Raw genomic sequence first — 15171 nt, forward strand, 5'->3', positions numbered from 1 at the left:
CCAGGTCGAGGCTGCGGTGGCCGGGAGCGGCCACTACACTCCAGTTTGGGTGACAGAGTGAGACTCCAACTCAAAAAAAAAAAAATTACATGGGCATGGTGGTGCACGCCTGTGGTTCCAGCTTCTTAGAAGACTGAGGTGGCAGTGGCTCAGCCTATAATCCCGCACCTTTGGGAGGCTGAGGTGAGTGGATTGCCTGAGTCCGTGGGTTCGAGACCCGCCTGGGCAGCGAGACCTCATCTCTACAATAAATAAAAAAATCAGCCGGGCGTGGTAGCGCATGCCTGTAATTCCGGCTACTTGGAAGGCTGAGGCGGAAGGATCGCCGGAGCCCTGCAGGTTGAGGCTGCGGTGGCCGGGACCGGCCACTGCACTTCAGTCTGGGTGACAGAGTGAGACTCCAACTCAAAAAAAAAAAAAGAAGGCTGAGGTGGAAGGACCACCTAAGCCCAGCAGGTCGAGGCTGTGGTGGCCGCGAGTGTGCCACTGCAGACAGAGTGAGACTTCGACTGAAAAGAAAAAAAAATGCAATTTGATTTCCAAATATTTGGCTGATCTGTTTGGCTTTCTGCTTTGTTAGAGCTGACCTGTGTGTGGGAAGGAAGGTGGTTCCCGAGCCCCTAAAACATGGTGGGCTTCGATCTACAAAGGTTATTTCCCCTGAAGACCTCAGGTTCTTATCTGGGCGTAGTTTAGGCTTTTTTTTCTGTAGGGCAGATCCATAGGGAGCCTTAGTCTAGGGTGTGGGAGGGGCTTTTCTGGCTAACAGCTGTTATGGGGTGGGGCTGGGGGAGCAGGGGTAGGGGAGTGTCTCTCCACATGGGCTTCTCTGATCTGCTCACTTGCAACTTATCAGCCAGAGCTCTCTGGTGGGCCTGGGGTCACCTTCCCCCATGCATATTAGTCAAGGACTTGCAGCAAGATTCCCTCTCCGACCCGACTTTGGGGCCCTGGTCTGTAAGATCTCTCCTCCCCGGGATCCTGCTTGCCCATCCAACCGTTTCTGCTGCCCTTGATGCTAACTCTGCCTTTTCAGCTCAACAGGACCACCGGACTCTGCCTGGGCTTCAGCTCGCCGTGTCCTGGTTAGAAAATTGTCCCCAGGAAGAGGTAGCAAGAGGGCAGAGGGTGGGGGCTTGTGGTGTGAGTTTCCCTCGTCTCAGGGCCCTGGGGGTGTGCGCTCTGTGGTTCAACACCTGAAGACCATTGCTCTTGGGTTTAGTCTTGTTTTCTGGTGCTTGGAAGCACTCCAGATAGCTGCCAGGGAAGGTCACCACCTCGCTATGAGGGTGCTTCTTGCAAGTCTCTGTAAATACAGACACAATACGGAGGATCACTAGAGGAAAAATGGGAAAATTCGGAAGAGGAGGGTGGAGGGAAAGAAAGGTGGTCCACATGTGGCAGAAAGGGGGCTGACAGCAGTTAAAAGTATTGCTTCTAGCCGGGCTCGGTGGCTCAGCCTGTAATCCCGTGCCTTTGGGAGGCTGAGGTGAGTGGATTGCCTGAGCCCGCGGGTTCGAGACCCGCCTGGGCAGTGAGACTCATCTCTACAATAAATCAAAAAATCAGCTGGGCGTGGTAGCGCATGCCTGTAATTCAGCTACTTGGAAGGCTGAGGCGGAAGGATCGCCGGAGCCCAGCAGGTCGAGGCTGCGGTGGCCGGGAGCGGCCACTGCCCTCCAGTCTGGGTGACAGAGTGAGACTCCAATTCAAAAAAAAAAGAAAATCTGATTTTGCTGAGTACAACCTTGTAAATTCCAAAGAAAATGTGTAATTTCTCAACATGACCCCCCCAACCTAAACTTAGGTATAAGACCCCTCTCCTCTCTCCCTGGGGTGCTCAGCCTTAGCATTAGCTCGCTGAATCTGTGCCAGCACACGTAAATATGCCACTTCCTAAAACAGCCTAGGTGTCACGGCCTCTCTGTGTTCCCGCTACACACAGACTCATCAGCCAGTGCTCTCTGGTGGAAAATACAGTCAAATGTATTTTCCACGTATAGCAGCCCTTTCTAGGGGCCATCAAAGCTAAGTGCTGTGGGCCGGGCGTGATGGCTCACACCTGTCATCCCAGTACCTTGGGAGGCCAAAGTAGGAGGATACCTTGAGTCATGGAGTTCAAGATCAGCTTAGGCAAACTAGCGAGACCTCATCTTTACAAAAAAGCAAAAAATTAGCCAGGCGTGGTGGCGCACACCTATAGTTCCAGGTACTAGGAGGCTGAGGCAGCAGGATCATCTGAGGCCAGGATTTTGAGGCTGCGATGAGGCGTGATTGTGCCACTGCCTCTAGCCTGGGTGACAGAGGGAGACCCTGTCTCAAGAATAAAAAAAAAAAAATAGGCCAGGCGCAGTGGCTCACGCCTGTCATCCCAGCATTTTGGGAGGCTGAGGCAAGAGGATTGCCTGAGGTTCGAGACCAGCCTGGGCCACTCGGCAAGACCTCGTCTATTCAATAAACTAAAAAATTAGCTGGGTGTGGTAGTGCATGCCTGTAGTTCCAGCTACTTGGAATTCAAAAGTGCAGAAGTGGAAGGATCGCCTGAGCCCAGCAGGTTGAGGCTATGGTGGCTGTGAGTGTGTCACTACACTCCAGCCTGGGCAACAGTGAGACTCCGACTCAAAAATAAAAAAATAGGCCGGGCTCGGTCTCTCAGCCTATAATCCCAGCACTTTGGAAGGCCCAGATGAGTGGATTGCCTGAGCCCGAGGGTTCAAGACCTGCCTGGGCAACTTGGCGAGACCTCTTCTCTACAATAATGATCAAAAAATTAGCTGGAGCCGGCCTCGGTGGCTCAGCCTGTAATCCCGTGCCTTTGGGAGGCTGAGGTGAGTGGATTGCCTGAGCCCGCGGGTTCGAGACCCGCCTGGGCAACTTAGCGAGATCTTATCGCTACAATAAGTCAAAAATTAACCAGGCGTGGTAGCGCATGCTGGTAGTTCCAACTACTTAGAAGGATTGCCTGAGCCCAGCAGGTCGAGGCTGCTCCCGGCCACTGCACTCCAGTCTGGGTGACGGAGTGAGACTTCAACTAAAAAATAATAATAATAATAAATAAATAAATAAAATAAATTAAAAAAATAAAAATAAAAAGCTAAGTGCTGTGTCTGTTTTTCACCACTAGGGGCTCTAGCGAGCCAAAGGTGAGGAACGGTCATGAACCTGGACTGGCCCCAGACCCCGCCCCCAGTGGACCTCACTGAAGACTTTTCCTACCAGTGGACGGTGGAGGTTGTCTTGCCATCTGTGCACAGACGGTGGGACTCGCTCTCTCCTCACCCGAGCGCTGATTTTCCAAACTGTCCCCTTTCAGCCCTGGAAACCCCTGACTCTGTCCTGGGAACCTCCCTGGGGTACCTCTGCGACCCTGAGTTTTCTTGCTGGGCCAGCGAGTAGACGCCGTTTGGCAGTGTTTTTTACTTGGTGGTCTTACTTTTTTACAAACCCAAGCACACCCTCGTTACCACCGGTTGCATTGTTTGGGTGGTGATCCCCAGGAGCAAGATGAAAGGAGTGATGGCTGGCTAGGCGTGGTGGCTCACACCTGTCATCCTAACACTTTGGGAGGAGAGGCAAGAGAATTGCCTGAGTCCAGGGCTTCGAGACCAGCCTGGGCAACGTGGCGAGACCTCGTCTCTACAATTAATCTAATAATTAGCTGGGCATGGTGGCGTGCTCCTGTGAGTCCAGCTAATTGGAAGGATGAGGCGGAAGGATTGGCTGAGCCCAGCAGGTCGAGGCTGCGGTGGCCATGAGTGTGCCACTGCACTTCAGGCTGGGCAACAGAGTGAGACTCCAACTAAAAAAGAAAAAAGAGATTGCTAAACTGCAGCGGCTGTAGCTTTGGGTCTGGGTCTTGGGAATACAATTTAGTTTCTGCCCTTAAGAAATCTAAATCTAAATGCTACACACAGACCAGAAAGAAAGCTTGCAAACAAAACCCTGCAGTTTTGAGAAATCACCCTAATTACAGTTACTAATTCTTGTGCTTTTCTAGGGACAGTGGAGTACTTAACATTATTTTATTATTCCTTCTTGGGAGGTAGTCGTCTTTACCTCCAGCTAAGGAAGCTGAGATGTGACTCAAGAGCTTATGTGACTCACACAGTTGGTAGGTGCTAAAGCCCAGATAATATATTTATTTTTATTTTTATTTTTTTGAGTTGAAATCTCAGCCTTGAGTTGAAATCCCAGCCACTGCAGCCTCAGCCTTGACCTGCTGGGCTCAGGTGATCCTTTGGCCTCAGCCTTCCAAGTAGCTAGGACCATAGGTGTGTGCCACCAAGTTGCCCAGGCTGGTCTTGAACCCCTGGACTCAGGCAATCCTCTCCCCTCAGCCTCCCAAAGTGCTGGGATTATAAATGTGAGCCACCACACCCGGCTTAATATTATTATTGTTAGTAGCATGTTACTAGGTGCTGGCAGAGTTTTAGTTGCTATGCTGTATGTATGTACAAAGTTGTACTTTTTTTTTTTTTTTTTGAGTTGGAGTCTCACTCTGTCACCCAGATTAGAGTGCAGTGGCCGTTCCCGGCCACCGCAGCCTTGACCTGCTGGGCTCTGGCGATCCTTCCGCCTCAGCCTTCCAAGTAGCCAGAACTACAGGCGCGCACTACCACGCCCGGCTAGCTTTTGATTTATTGTAGAGACGAGGTCTCGCCAAGTTGCCCAGGTGGGTCTCGAACCCGCGGGCTAAGGCAATCCACTTGCCTCGGCCTCCCAAAGTGCTGGAATTACAGGCTGAGCCACTGAGCCCGGCCTGTTGTACATATTTTAAATTTTATTTTTACTTATTTATTTGTGTCAGGGTCTCACTCTGTTGCCCATGCCGGACTGCAGTGGCACAATCAAGGCTCACTCCAGTCTCAACCTCTGGGGCTCAGATGATCCTTCCGCCTCACCCTCCTGAGTAGCTGGGACTACAGGCGCATGCCACTACACCCAGCTCATTTTAAAATTTTTTGTAGAGATGAGGTCTTGCTATGTTGCCCAGGCTGGTCTCGAACTCCTGGGCTCAAGCAATTCTCCTGCCTCGGCCTCCCAAAGTGCTGGGATCACACTGTGATCACCGCGCCTGGCCATGATATTTACTTTTTGTTATAACACTACAAGATGGCCACTGAGAGAAGAAAAATAATTCTTGAGCTGTCTGAACTCTGCGAGGTGTGCAAAATTCATTAGCCCCAGAGAGAGGTAAGCCTGGGACTTCAGTTAGTTCCCCAACCCCATGCCCAGAGGCAGTTGTTTAACAGCCTTTTGTTCCTGACCAGCTGCCTCACCCCTTACTTCCTCCTGGACTCTGTACACAGATCAATGTATAGTTAATTGATAGCTTATTTTATTTTATTTTATTTTATTTTTTTTGAGTTGGAGTCTCACTCTGTCACCTAGACTGGAGGGCAGTTGCCGCTCCCGGCCACAGCAGCCTCGGCCTGCTGGGCTCCGGCAATCCTTCTGCCTCAGCCTTCCAAGTATCTGGAATTACAGGCGCGTGCTACCACACCCGGCTAATTTTTGATTTATTGTAGAGATGAGGTCTCGCCAAGTTGCCCAGGTGGGTCTCGAACCCGTGAGCTCAGGCAATCCACTCACCTCGGCCTCCCAAAGCGCTGGGATTACAGGCTGAGCTACCGAGCCCGGCCCGCTTATGTTATTTTAATGTAATTTTTTTGATAAACAGTTTCAAAATTGCCTCTTCTTTTTCTCTTAAAAATCCACTGGATGGCCAGGTGGTCGCAGTGGCTCCTGCTTGTAATCCCAGCACTTTGGAAGACTGAGGCGGAAGAGACCAGGAGTTCAAGAGTTTAGACCAGCACTGAGACCTGGTCAATACAAACTGAGACTTGGTCAATACAAAAAATTAGCTGAGTGTGGTGCTGTGCACCTGTATTTCCAGCTGAGGCAGGACAATTACTTGAGCCCAGGAGTTCTAGGCTGCAGTGAGCTAGGATTGCCCCATTGTACTCCAGCCTGGGTCACAGAGCGAGACCCTGTCAAAAAAAAAAAAATGAAAAAAGAACCCCACTTTTAACCGCTGCCGATCAGTGCATAGTTTGGACAATTTTAAAAAATTTTTTTAATTTTTTGTGTTGGAGTCTCACTCTGTCGCCCAGACTGGAGTGCAGTGGCCACTCCCGGCCACCGCAGCCTCAACCTGCTGGGCTCCGGCAATCCTTCCACCTCAGCCTTCCAAGTAGCCGGAATTACAGGCATGCACTACCATGACCGGCTGATTTTTTTATTTATTGTAGAGATGAGGTCTCACTGCCTAGGCGAGTCTCGAACCCACGGGTTCAGGCAATCCACTCACCCCAAAGGCGCAGGATTACAAGCTGAGCCACCAAGCCCGGCTTATTTTGGACAATTTGAATGTGTGTCTCTGGTTGGCCACCGTCTTCAAGCTTTGAGTTCAAATAAGCTCAGCTAAATGCAAATAATTCTGTTGCAGGTGCTGAAACGGAGGAACATGAGGTTAACTGGTTGTCAGAGTTGCCCAGCTAGTCCGTGGGGATGCTGAGATTTGAATCCCGGTCTTCACCCCACGTTTAACTTGCATGCTTGTCCTGATCCCTGATCCCTGATCCCTGGCTTACTGACGATTCTAAAGCTCTCATTCCTCACTGCCACGCTGTACATGGATAACACTAGCGATTTTGTTTAGTGCAGACCGGAGAGCTAAGTTTGGAAATGACCCCATCTGATCCAGTCAGGGGCTGGAACGGGGGAACCTCTGGATGCCTTCTGCCTCCCTGAAGACCACCCGCTCTCCAGGAACAATGGTCAGGCCTTGGAAGCGCCCCAGAGGGTCCCGATTTGGCTTCATATGTGGATTCCCCCATCCCCATGGTTGAATTATCTTCTGGCAAAGTCTGAGAATTCTGTGCCTTTGCACTCTCAGTTTACAGGGGCTTGTAAGTTTGGTCACAATCTCTTTATCATTATTATTATTTGAGGAGGAGTCTCACTCTGTCACCTAGGCTGTAATTTTTGTTTGTTTATTTGTTTTTTGAGTTGGAGTCTCACTCTGTCACCCAGACTAGAGTGCAGTGGCACGTTTCTGGCCACTGCAGCCTTGACCTGCTGGGCTCCAGCAATCCTCCCACCTCAGCCTTCCAAGTAGCTGGAACTACAGGCATGTGCTACCATGCCCGACTAATTTCTTTTTATTATTTATTGTAGAGACGAGGTCTCGCCAAGTTACCCGGGCTGGTCTCAAACCCGCGGGCTCAGGCAATCCACTCGCCTCGGCCTCCCAAAGTACTGGGATTACAGGCTGAGCCACCAAGCCTGGTCACCCAGGGTATAATGTAGTGGCACGCTCACAGCCACTGCAGCCTTACCTTGCTGGGCTCAGGTGATCCTTCTGCGTCAGCCTTCCAAGTAGCTGGAACTACAGGCACCCAGCTAATTTTTTGATTTATTGTAGAGCTGAGGTCTTGCCAAGTTGCTGGGGCTGGTCTTGAACCCGTGGGTTTAGGCAACCCTCTCACCTCAGTCTCACAAAGTGCTGGGATTATAGGCGTGAGCCACTGTGACCAACCTTGTCTATTCTCTGTTTTGTTTGTGTTTTTTTAGTTGGAGTCTCACTCAGTCGTCCAGACTGGAGTGCAGTGGCTGCTCCCGGCCACCGCAGCCTCGCCTGCTGGGCTCTGGTGATCCTTCCGCCTCAGCCTTCCGAGTAGCCGGAATTACAGGCATGCGCTACCACACCCGGCTGATTTTTTGATTTATTGCAGAGATGAGGTCTCGCTGCCCAGGCAGGTCTTGAACCCGCGGGCTCAGGCAATCCACTCACCTCAGCCTCCCAAAGGCGCGGGATTACAGACTGAGCCACCGAGCCCGGCTGTCTATTCTCTTTATTAATTTTTTTTTATTTTTAAAATTTTTTTGAGTTGGAGTCTCACTCTGTCGTCCAGACTGGAGTGCAGTGGCCGCTTCCAGCCACTGCAGCCTCGACCCGCTGGGCTCCGGCGATCCTTCCACCTCAGCCTTCCAAGTAGCTGGAACTACAGGCATGCACTACCACGCCCGGCTAATTTTTGATTTATTTTAGAGATGAGGTCTTGCCTGCCCAGGCGGGTCTCGAACCCGCGGGCTCAGGCAATCCCCTCACCTCAGCTTCCCAAAGGTGCGGCATTACAGGCTGAGCCACCGAGCCCGGCTCCCTTTTTTCTTTTTCTCTCTCTCCTTCCCTCTCTCCTTCCTTCCTTCCTTCCATCTTTTTTATTTTTTTTAGTCAGGGTCTCTGTCACCCAGGCTGGAGTGCAGTGGTGCCATCCCAACTCTGCAGCCTTGACCTCCAGGGCTCAGGTGCGCCTTCTGCCTCAGCCTCCTGAGTAGCTGCCACTACAGGGGTGAACCACCATACCTAATTTTGTTATGTTTTGTAGAGATGAAGTCTCATTATGTTGCCCAGGCTGCTTTGAACTCCTGGTCTCATTCAGTCCTCCTGCCTCGGCCTCCCAAAGTGCTGGGACGACAGGCATGGGCCACCACACTGACTTCTTTTTCTTTCTTTCTTTCTTTTTTTAGTGGGAGTCTCCCTCTGTCATCCAGGCTGGAGTACAGTGGCACGCTCACGGCCACTGTAGCCTCGACCTGCCGGGCTTAGGCGATCCTTCCGCTTCAGCCTTCTAGGTAGCTGGAAAAACAGACACATGTTACCATGCCCAGCTAGTTTTTTTGGTGATTTATTGTAGAGATGAGGTCTCACCAAGTTGCACAGACTGATCTTGAATCTCGGCCTCCCAAAGTGCTACGATTACAGGCTGAGCCACCGGGCCTGGCCTTCTTTTTCTTGTTTTGAGTTGGAGTCTCACTTTTGTCTCCCAGGCTGGAGTACAGTGACACGTTCATGGCCACCACAGCCTCGACCTGCTGGGCTCAGGCGGTCCTTCCGTCTCAGCCTTCTAAGTAGCTAGAACTACAGACGCACGCCACCATGCCTGGCTAGTTTTTTGTGTGATTTATTGTAGAGACGAGATCTCACCAAGTTGTCTAGGCTGTCTCGAACCCCTGGGCTCAGGCAATCCTCTTGCCTCGGCCTTCCAGAGTGCTGGTATGACAGGCTGAGCCACGGCGCCCAGCCGATTTTTCTTTTTTCAACAATTTTATTTTACTGTGGTAAGAGCACTTAACATGAGATCTGCCCACGCACGTTTTGGATATACAATACTGGATGGCTGACTTCATCTGCGTGGCTGAAATGTTGTGTTCTTTGATTGTCATCTCCTGTTCCCTCCTCCTCCCAGCCCCCGGGGAACCACTACCCCTCTGTGAATAGTCTGTGAATGAGCCTATTTCACATGCTTCCTGTGAGGGGAATCCCACGGGATTTGTCTTCGTGACTGTCTTATCTCACTCAGCGTAATATCCTCAAGGGTCCTTCACGTGTCTGCACACCACAGACTCTCTGTCAAAGGCTGACTGGCGTTCCGCCGTGTGGCTAGACCACACTTTCTTACCCGGTCATCTGTTCATGGACATCCAGGTAATCTTCCCATCATGGCTTGTGATGAGACTGCAATAACCGCGGGAGAGTGTCCTGATTTCAACCCAGAAGTGGGTTTGCTGGGTCACGTGGCAGTTCTAGTTTTAATTCTTTCTTTCTTTTTTTTTTTTTTTTTTGTTGAAACAGTCTCCTTCTGTTACCCAGGCTGCAGTGCAGCGATGTGACCATAGCTCACTGCAGCCTGGAACTCGGGCTCAGGCGATCCTTCTGTCTCAGTCTCCTGAGTCGCTAGGACTACAGGTGTGCGCCACCAAACTTGGTTAATTATTTTATTTTATTTTATTGTAGAAGTAAGGTCTTGCCCTGTTGCCCAGGCTGCTCTCAAACTCCTGGGCTTAGGCAGTCCTCCCGCCTCGGCCTCTCAAAGTGCTGGGATTACAGGCATGAGCCATGCTGCCTGGCCTCCTCTTTTTTGTAGAGACCAGGTCTCATGACGTTGCCCAGGTGGATCTTGATCTCCTGGGCTCGAGTGATCCTCCTGCCTCAGCCTCCCAAGCAGCTGGGACTACAGGTGTGCACCTCCATGCTTGGCTAGTGTTTTATTTTTTCTGTAGAGACAAAATCTCACTATGTTACCCAGGCTGGTTTTGAACTCCTGGGCTCAAGCAATCCTCCCACCTTGGCCTCCCAAAGTGCTGGGATTACAGGCATCCACATCCGGCCTGGATCGTTCTCAATGGGGGCCTTCCTGCGCACTGTAGGGCGCTGCACAGCACCGCGGGCTTCTGTATCCTAGATGCTGGTAGCAGCCTCCTCCAGTTACAAAAACCAAAAATATCTTCTGACATTGACAGATGTTCCCTGGGGACAAATCACCCCCTCCTTTCCAGCAGAGAACCACTGAGTTGCTGGGAAGAATTGTTTTCAGCTGTGGCATTGGGGTAGTGTACTGATGCGAGGCCTCTCTGGGGCCGGTGGCCAGAATCAACCTTGAGCATCTCACTGGAGCCACATGTTTCATGTCTCCGTGGGTCTTGGAGACTGACTTCTCCCTCTCGCCCCCTTGTAAACTGTCCTGGGGCTGGGGGGAGGGAGATTCTGGGGAAGGAACTGCCAGGCTCTCTGGAGTACAGTGAAAGCAGATAAGGAGGAACTGGTGTCTTGGTGCTCAGGAAGAAAGATCTAGTTCTATGGAGGGAAAGAGAGTGAGCGGAGAAGGGAGACTCCAGACTGGATCCCAGCCCAGCTCTGGACAGCTGTGTGACCTCAGGCCAGTTGCTTAATTTCTCTGGGTTGAGAGGATCAGATGCTCCAGGGATGGAAAGGTGCCCAGGAGAACCTGTGGCCTGCCCAGCAAGGGGCATTCTCCATGTGGCAGGTCCCTAATAGCCTCAGGCTGCTTCCTGGGCTTTCTGGAAAAACAAAACTAGAAGTAAAGATCATCTGCCTGGCTAATTACTCTGTGCCCATGCATGCCGGTGCCTGTTTCTTTTCTTTCTTTCTTTTTTTTTTCCGAGTCGGAGTGTCACTCTGTCACCCAGGCTGGAGGGCAGTGGCATGCTCATGGCCACCACAGCCTCGACCTGCTAGGTCAGGCGATCCTTCCATCTCAGCCTTCCAAGTAGCTGGAACCACAGGCGCGCACCACCATGCCTGGCTGATATATATATTTTTGATTGAATGTAGAGATGAGGTCTCGCCATGTTGCCCTGAAGTGGGAAGACAGAGAGGCCGTGACACCGAGGCTGTTTTAGGAAGTAGCAGTTTTATTAGCACTCCCAGGCTGAGCACCCCAGGGAGGGAGAGGAGGGGTCTTATACCTTAGTTTAGGTAAGGGAGGGGGGTCGGGTTGAGTGATTATACATCTTCTTTGGAATTCACAAGGTTGTACTCAGCAAAATCAGATTTTTAAATTTTTTTATTTTTTGAGTTGGAGTCTCACTCTGGCACCCAGACTGGAGTGCAGTGGCTGCTCCTGACCACTGCAGCCTCGACCTGCTGGGCTCCAGTGATCCTTCCGCCTCAGCCTTCCAAGTAGCTGGAACTACAGGCGCATGCTACCACGCCGGGCTCATTTTTGATTTATTGTAGAGATGAGGTCTCACCAGGTTGCCCAGGTGGGTCTCGAACCCGCGGGCTCAGGCAATTCACTCACCTCAGCCTCCCAAAGGCGCGGGATTACAGGCTGAGCCACCAAGCTCGGCTTCGATTGACTTTCAAAAGGAATACTTTTAACTGTTATCAGCCCCTCTCTGTCACAGCCTAGGTTAGTCTTGAACCCCTGAGCTCAGGCAATCCTCTCGCCTCCACCTCCTCAAGAGTGCTGGGATGACAGGCATGAGCCCCTGTGCCCGGCAGACAGTCCCTGTTTCTAGAAAGGACGAGAATCAAAGGTTGAACGAGAGCCTGAGAAGACATTGACTGACGTTCTGCTTTGTGCTGAACTGGCTCAAATGTTCTTAGAAAGTCTGATGCTCTCTTGAAACGTCTGGGAGAGATGAAAGAAACACACCCAGACACACGGCACGCTCACGGCTCACTGCAGCCTCGACCTCCTGGATGCAAGCAGTGCCCACTCCTGAGCCTCCCGTGCAGCAGGGACTACAGGTGCACGCCATCAAACCAGCCAATGTTTTGCAGAGACAAGGCCTCGCTCTGTTGTCCAGGCTGGTTCCAAATTCCTGGGGTCTGGCAATCCTCTCGCCTTGGCCTCCCAACGTGCTGGGATGACAGGCACGAACAACCACGCCTGGCCTCTGCAATCTTTATTTACAGTTCCAGCACTTTATAGCCCTTTTTCCTGCAAACCCCTTATGCAAAAACCTGCAGAATAATTTTGGAATGAGGCAAGGGAAAGGATCTCCAGATTTGCAGGTGGTGCTGTGACCATGGCAAGGGTGGGAGAGGCTTTGAATGAGCAGCAAAAAGAAAATAAAAAGCGAGCGAGGTACGGTGGCTCACATCGGTCATCCCAGCACTTTGGGAGGCTGAGGCGAGAGGATTGCCTGAGCCTAGGAGTTCCAGACCAGCCTGGGCAACTTGGGGAGACCTCGTCTCTACAATAAACCAAGAAATTATCCAGGCATGGTGGTGAGTGCCTGTAGTTCCAGCTACTTGGAAGGCTGCGGCAGAAGGATTGCCTGAGCCTAGCAGGTCGAGGCTGCGGTGGCCATGAGCGTGCCACTGCACTCCAGCCTGGGCAAGAGTGAGACTCTGACTCAAAAAAAAAAAAAAAAAAAAAAGAAAAGAAAAAAAGCACAGTGGCTCCCACATGTAAACCCAGCTCTTTGGGAGGCTGAGGCAGTGGGATTTCTTTTTTTTTTTTGAGTTGGAGTCTCACTCTGTTGCCCAGACTGGAGTGCTGTTCCCGACCTGCTGGGCTCCGGCAATCCTTCCGCCTCAGCCTTCCGCCTCAGCCTTCCGAGTAGCCAGAATTACAGGCATGCGCTACCACGCCTGGCTGATTTTTTGATTTATTGTAGAGATGAGGTCTCACCAGGTTGCCCAGGCGGGTCTCGAACCCACGGGCTCAGGCAATCCACTCACCTCAGCCTCCCAAGGCACGGGATTACAGGCTGAGCCACCAAGGCCGGCTCTCTTAATTTTTTTACCTTATTTTATTTTATTTTATTTTGTTTTATTTTTTTTGAGTTGGAGTCTCACTCTGTCGCCCAGGCTGGAGTGCAGTGGCCACTCCCAGCCACTGCAGACTCGACCTGCTGGGCTCCAGAGATCCTTCCGCCTCAGCCTTCCGAGTAGCTGGAATTAAAGGCGTGTGCTACCACGCCCGGCTAATTTTTGATTTATTGTAGGGATGAGGTCTCGCCAAGTTGCCCAGGCAGGTCTCGAACCTGCGGACCCAGGCAATTCACTCACCTCAGCTCCTATCTCTCTTTAAAGAAGAGGTAGATCTCTCCTGACTAGTGTTGACTGAGAAAAAGAGCAGGCAGACTTTGGGGCCTCTAAGGCCCTTTTCTCCTTCAGACTCTGATTTTTTTTTCTTTCTTTTTTTGAGTTGGAGTCTCACTCTGTTGCCCAGACTAGAGTACAGTGGCCGCTCCTGGCCACCACAGCCTCGACGTGCTGGGCTCCGGCGATCCTTCCGCCTCAGCCTTCCAAGCAGCTGGAACTACAGGCGCGTGCTACCACGCCCGGCTAATTTTTGATTTATTGTAGAGATGAGGTCTCACCAATTTGTCCAGGCGGGTCTCGAACCCGCGGGCTCAGGCAGTCCACTCACCTCAGCCTCCCAAGGTACGGGATTACAGGCTGAGCCACCGAGCCCGGCTAAAAGTTATTATTTTAATTTTATTTATTTATTTTTGAATAGGAGTCTCGCTGTGTCGCCCAGGCTGGAGTGCAGTGGCACGCTCACAGCCACTGTACCCTCGACCTGCTGGGCTCAGGCTATTCTTCCACCTCAGCCTCCCAAGTAGCTGGAACCACAGGGGCGTGCCACCACACCTGGCTAATTTTTTGATTTATTGTGGAGATGAGGTCTCGCTAGGTTGCCTAGGCTGGTCTCAAACCCGTGGGCTCAGGCAATCCTCTCACCTCGACCTCCCAAAGTGCTGGGATTACAGGCGTGAGCCACTGCCCCCATCTAAAACAATGTTATTTTTAGAGACAGGGTTTTTCTCTGTTGCCCCTTCTGGAGGGCAGTGGCCCAATCATAGCTCACTGCAGCCTCAGATTCCTCCCAGGCTCAGGTGTCCCTCCACCTCTGCCTCCCCGAGTTGCTGGACCACAGGCGTGTGCCACCATGCCTGACTACTATGCTTCATTTTTTTGTAGAGATAGGGTCTCGCTACATCATCTAGGCTGGTCTCCAACTCCTGGCCTCAAGGGATCCTCCCACCTCAGCCTCCCAAAATGCTGGATAACCGGCATGAGCCACAGCGCCCCTTATGCTCTGAGTTGATGGCCCAGGGTTTTGGCTTGTTCTGCAGTGTCCTGGTTTTGAAGATCTGAACCAGCTAGCTCCTCCCTCCCTCTGGTATGGTCCAAGTAAACACTAGGTTGCAGTCTCTCAAGCAGGGAACAGGCAGAAAGAAGTTCGGAATTCCCAGGGGAGGGATGGGGGTGGGGTGGGGGAGAGAGCATGCTTCGTCAGTAAGGGTACCTGATCTCAAACCAGGTGGCATGGGAACCACAGTGAGGGTCAACTTTTGCCTGTACAATGACCATTTGTATACCTAACCCTGAATTGTACCCTGTATCTTTAAAATAAAAATTAAGCCGGGAGGGGTGACTCAAGCCTGGAATTCCAGCACTTTGGGAGGCCGAGGTGAGAGGATTGCCTAAGCCCAGGGGTTCGAGACTAGCCTGGGCAACCTGGTGAGACCTCATCTGTACAATAAATCAAAAAATTAGTTGGGCATGGTGGTGCGTACCTGTAGTTCCAGCTACTTGAAAGGCTGAGGCAGAAGGATCACATGAGCCCAAAAGGTTGAGGCTGCGGTGGCCGTGAGCGTGTCACTGCACTCCAGTCTGGGCGATGGAGTGAGACTCCAACTCAAAATAAAATAAAAATTAGCCGGGCTCAGTGGCTCAGCCTGTAATCCCACGCTTTGGGAGGCTGAAGTGATGGATTGCCTGAGCCCGCGGGTTCGAGACCAGCCTGGGCAACTTGGTGAGACCTCGTCTGTACAATAAATCAAAAATTAGCCGGGCGTGGTAGCGCGCGCCTGTAGTTCCGGCTGCTTGGAAGGCTGAGGCGG

Source organism: Carlito syrichta, unplaced genomic scaffold (assembly GCF_000164805.1).
Source record: "Carlito syrichta isolate Samal-C Ts95f unplaced genomic scaffold, Tarsius_syrichta-2.0.1 Scaffold305734, whole genome shotgun sequence".
Taxonomy (NCBI): domain Eukaryota; kingdom Metazoa; phylum Chordata; class Mammalia; order Primates; family Tarsiidae; genus Carlito; species Carlito syrichta.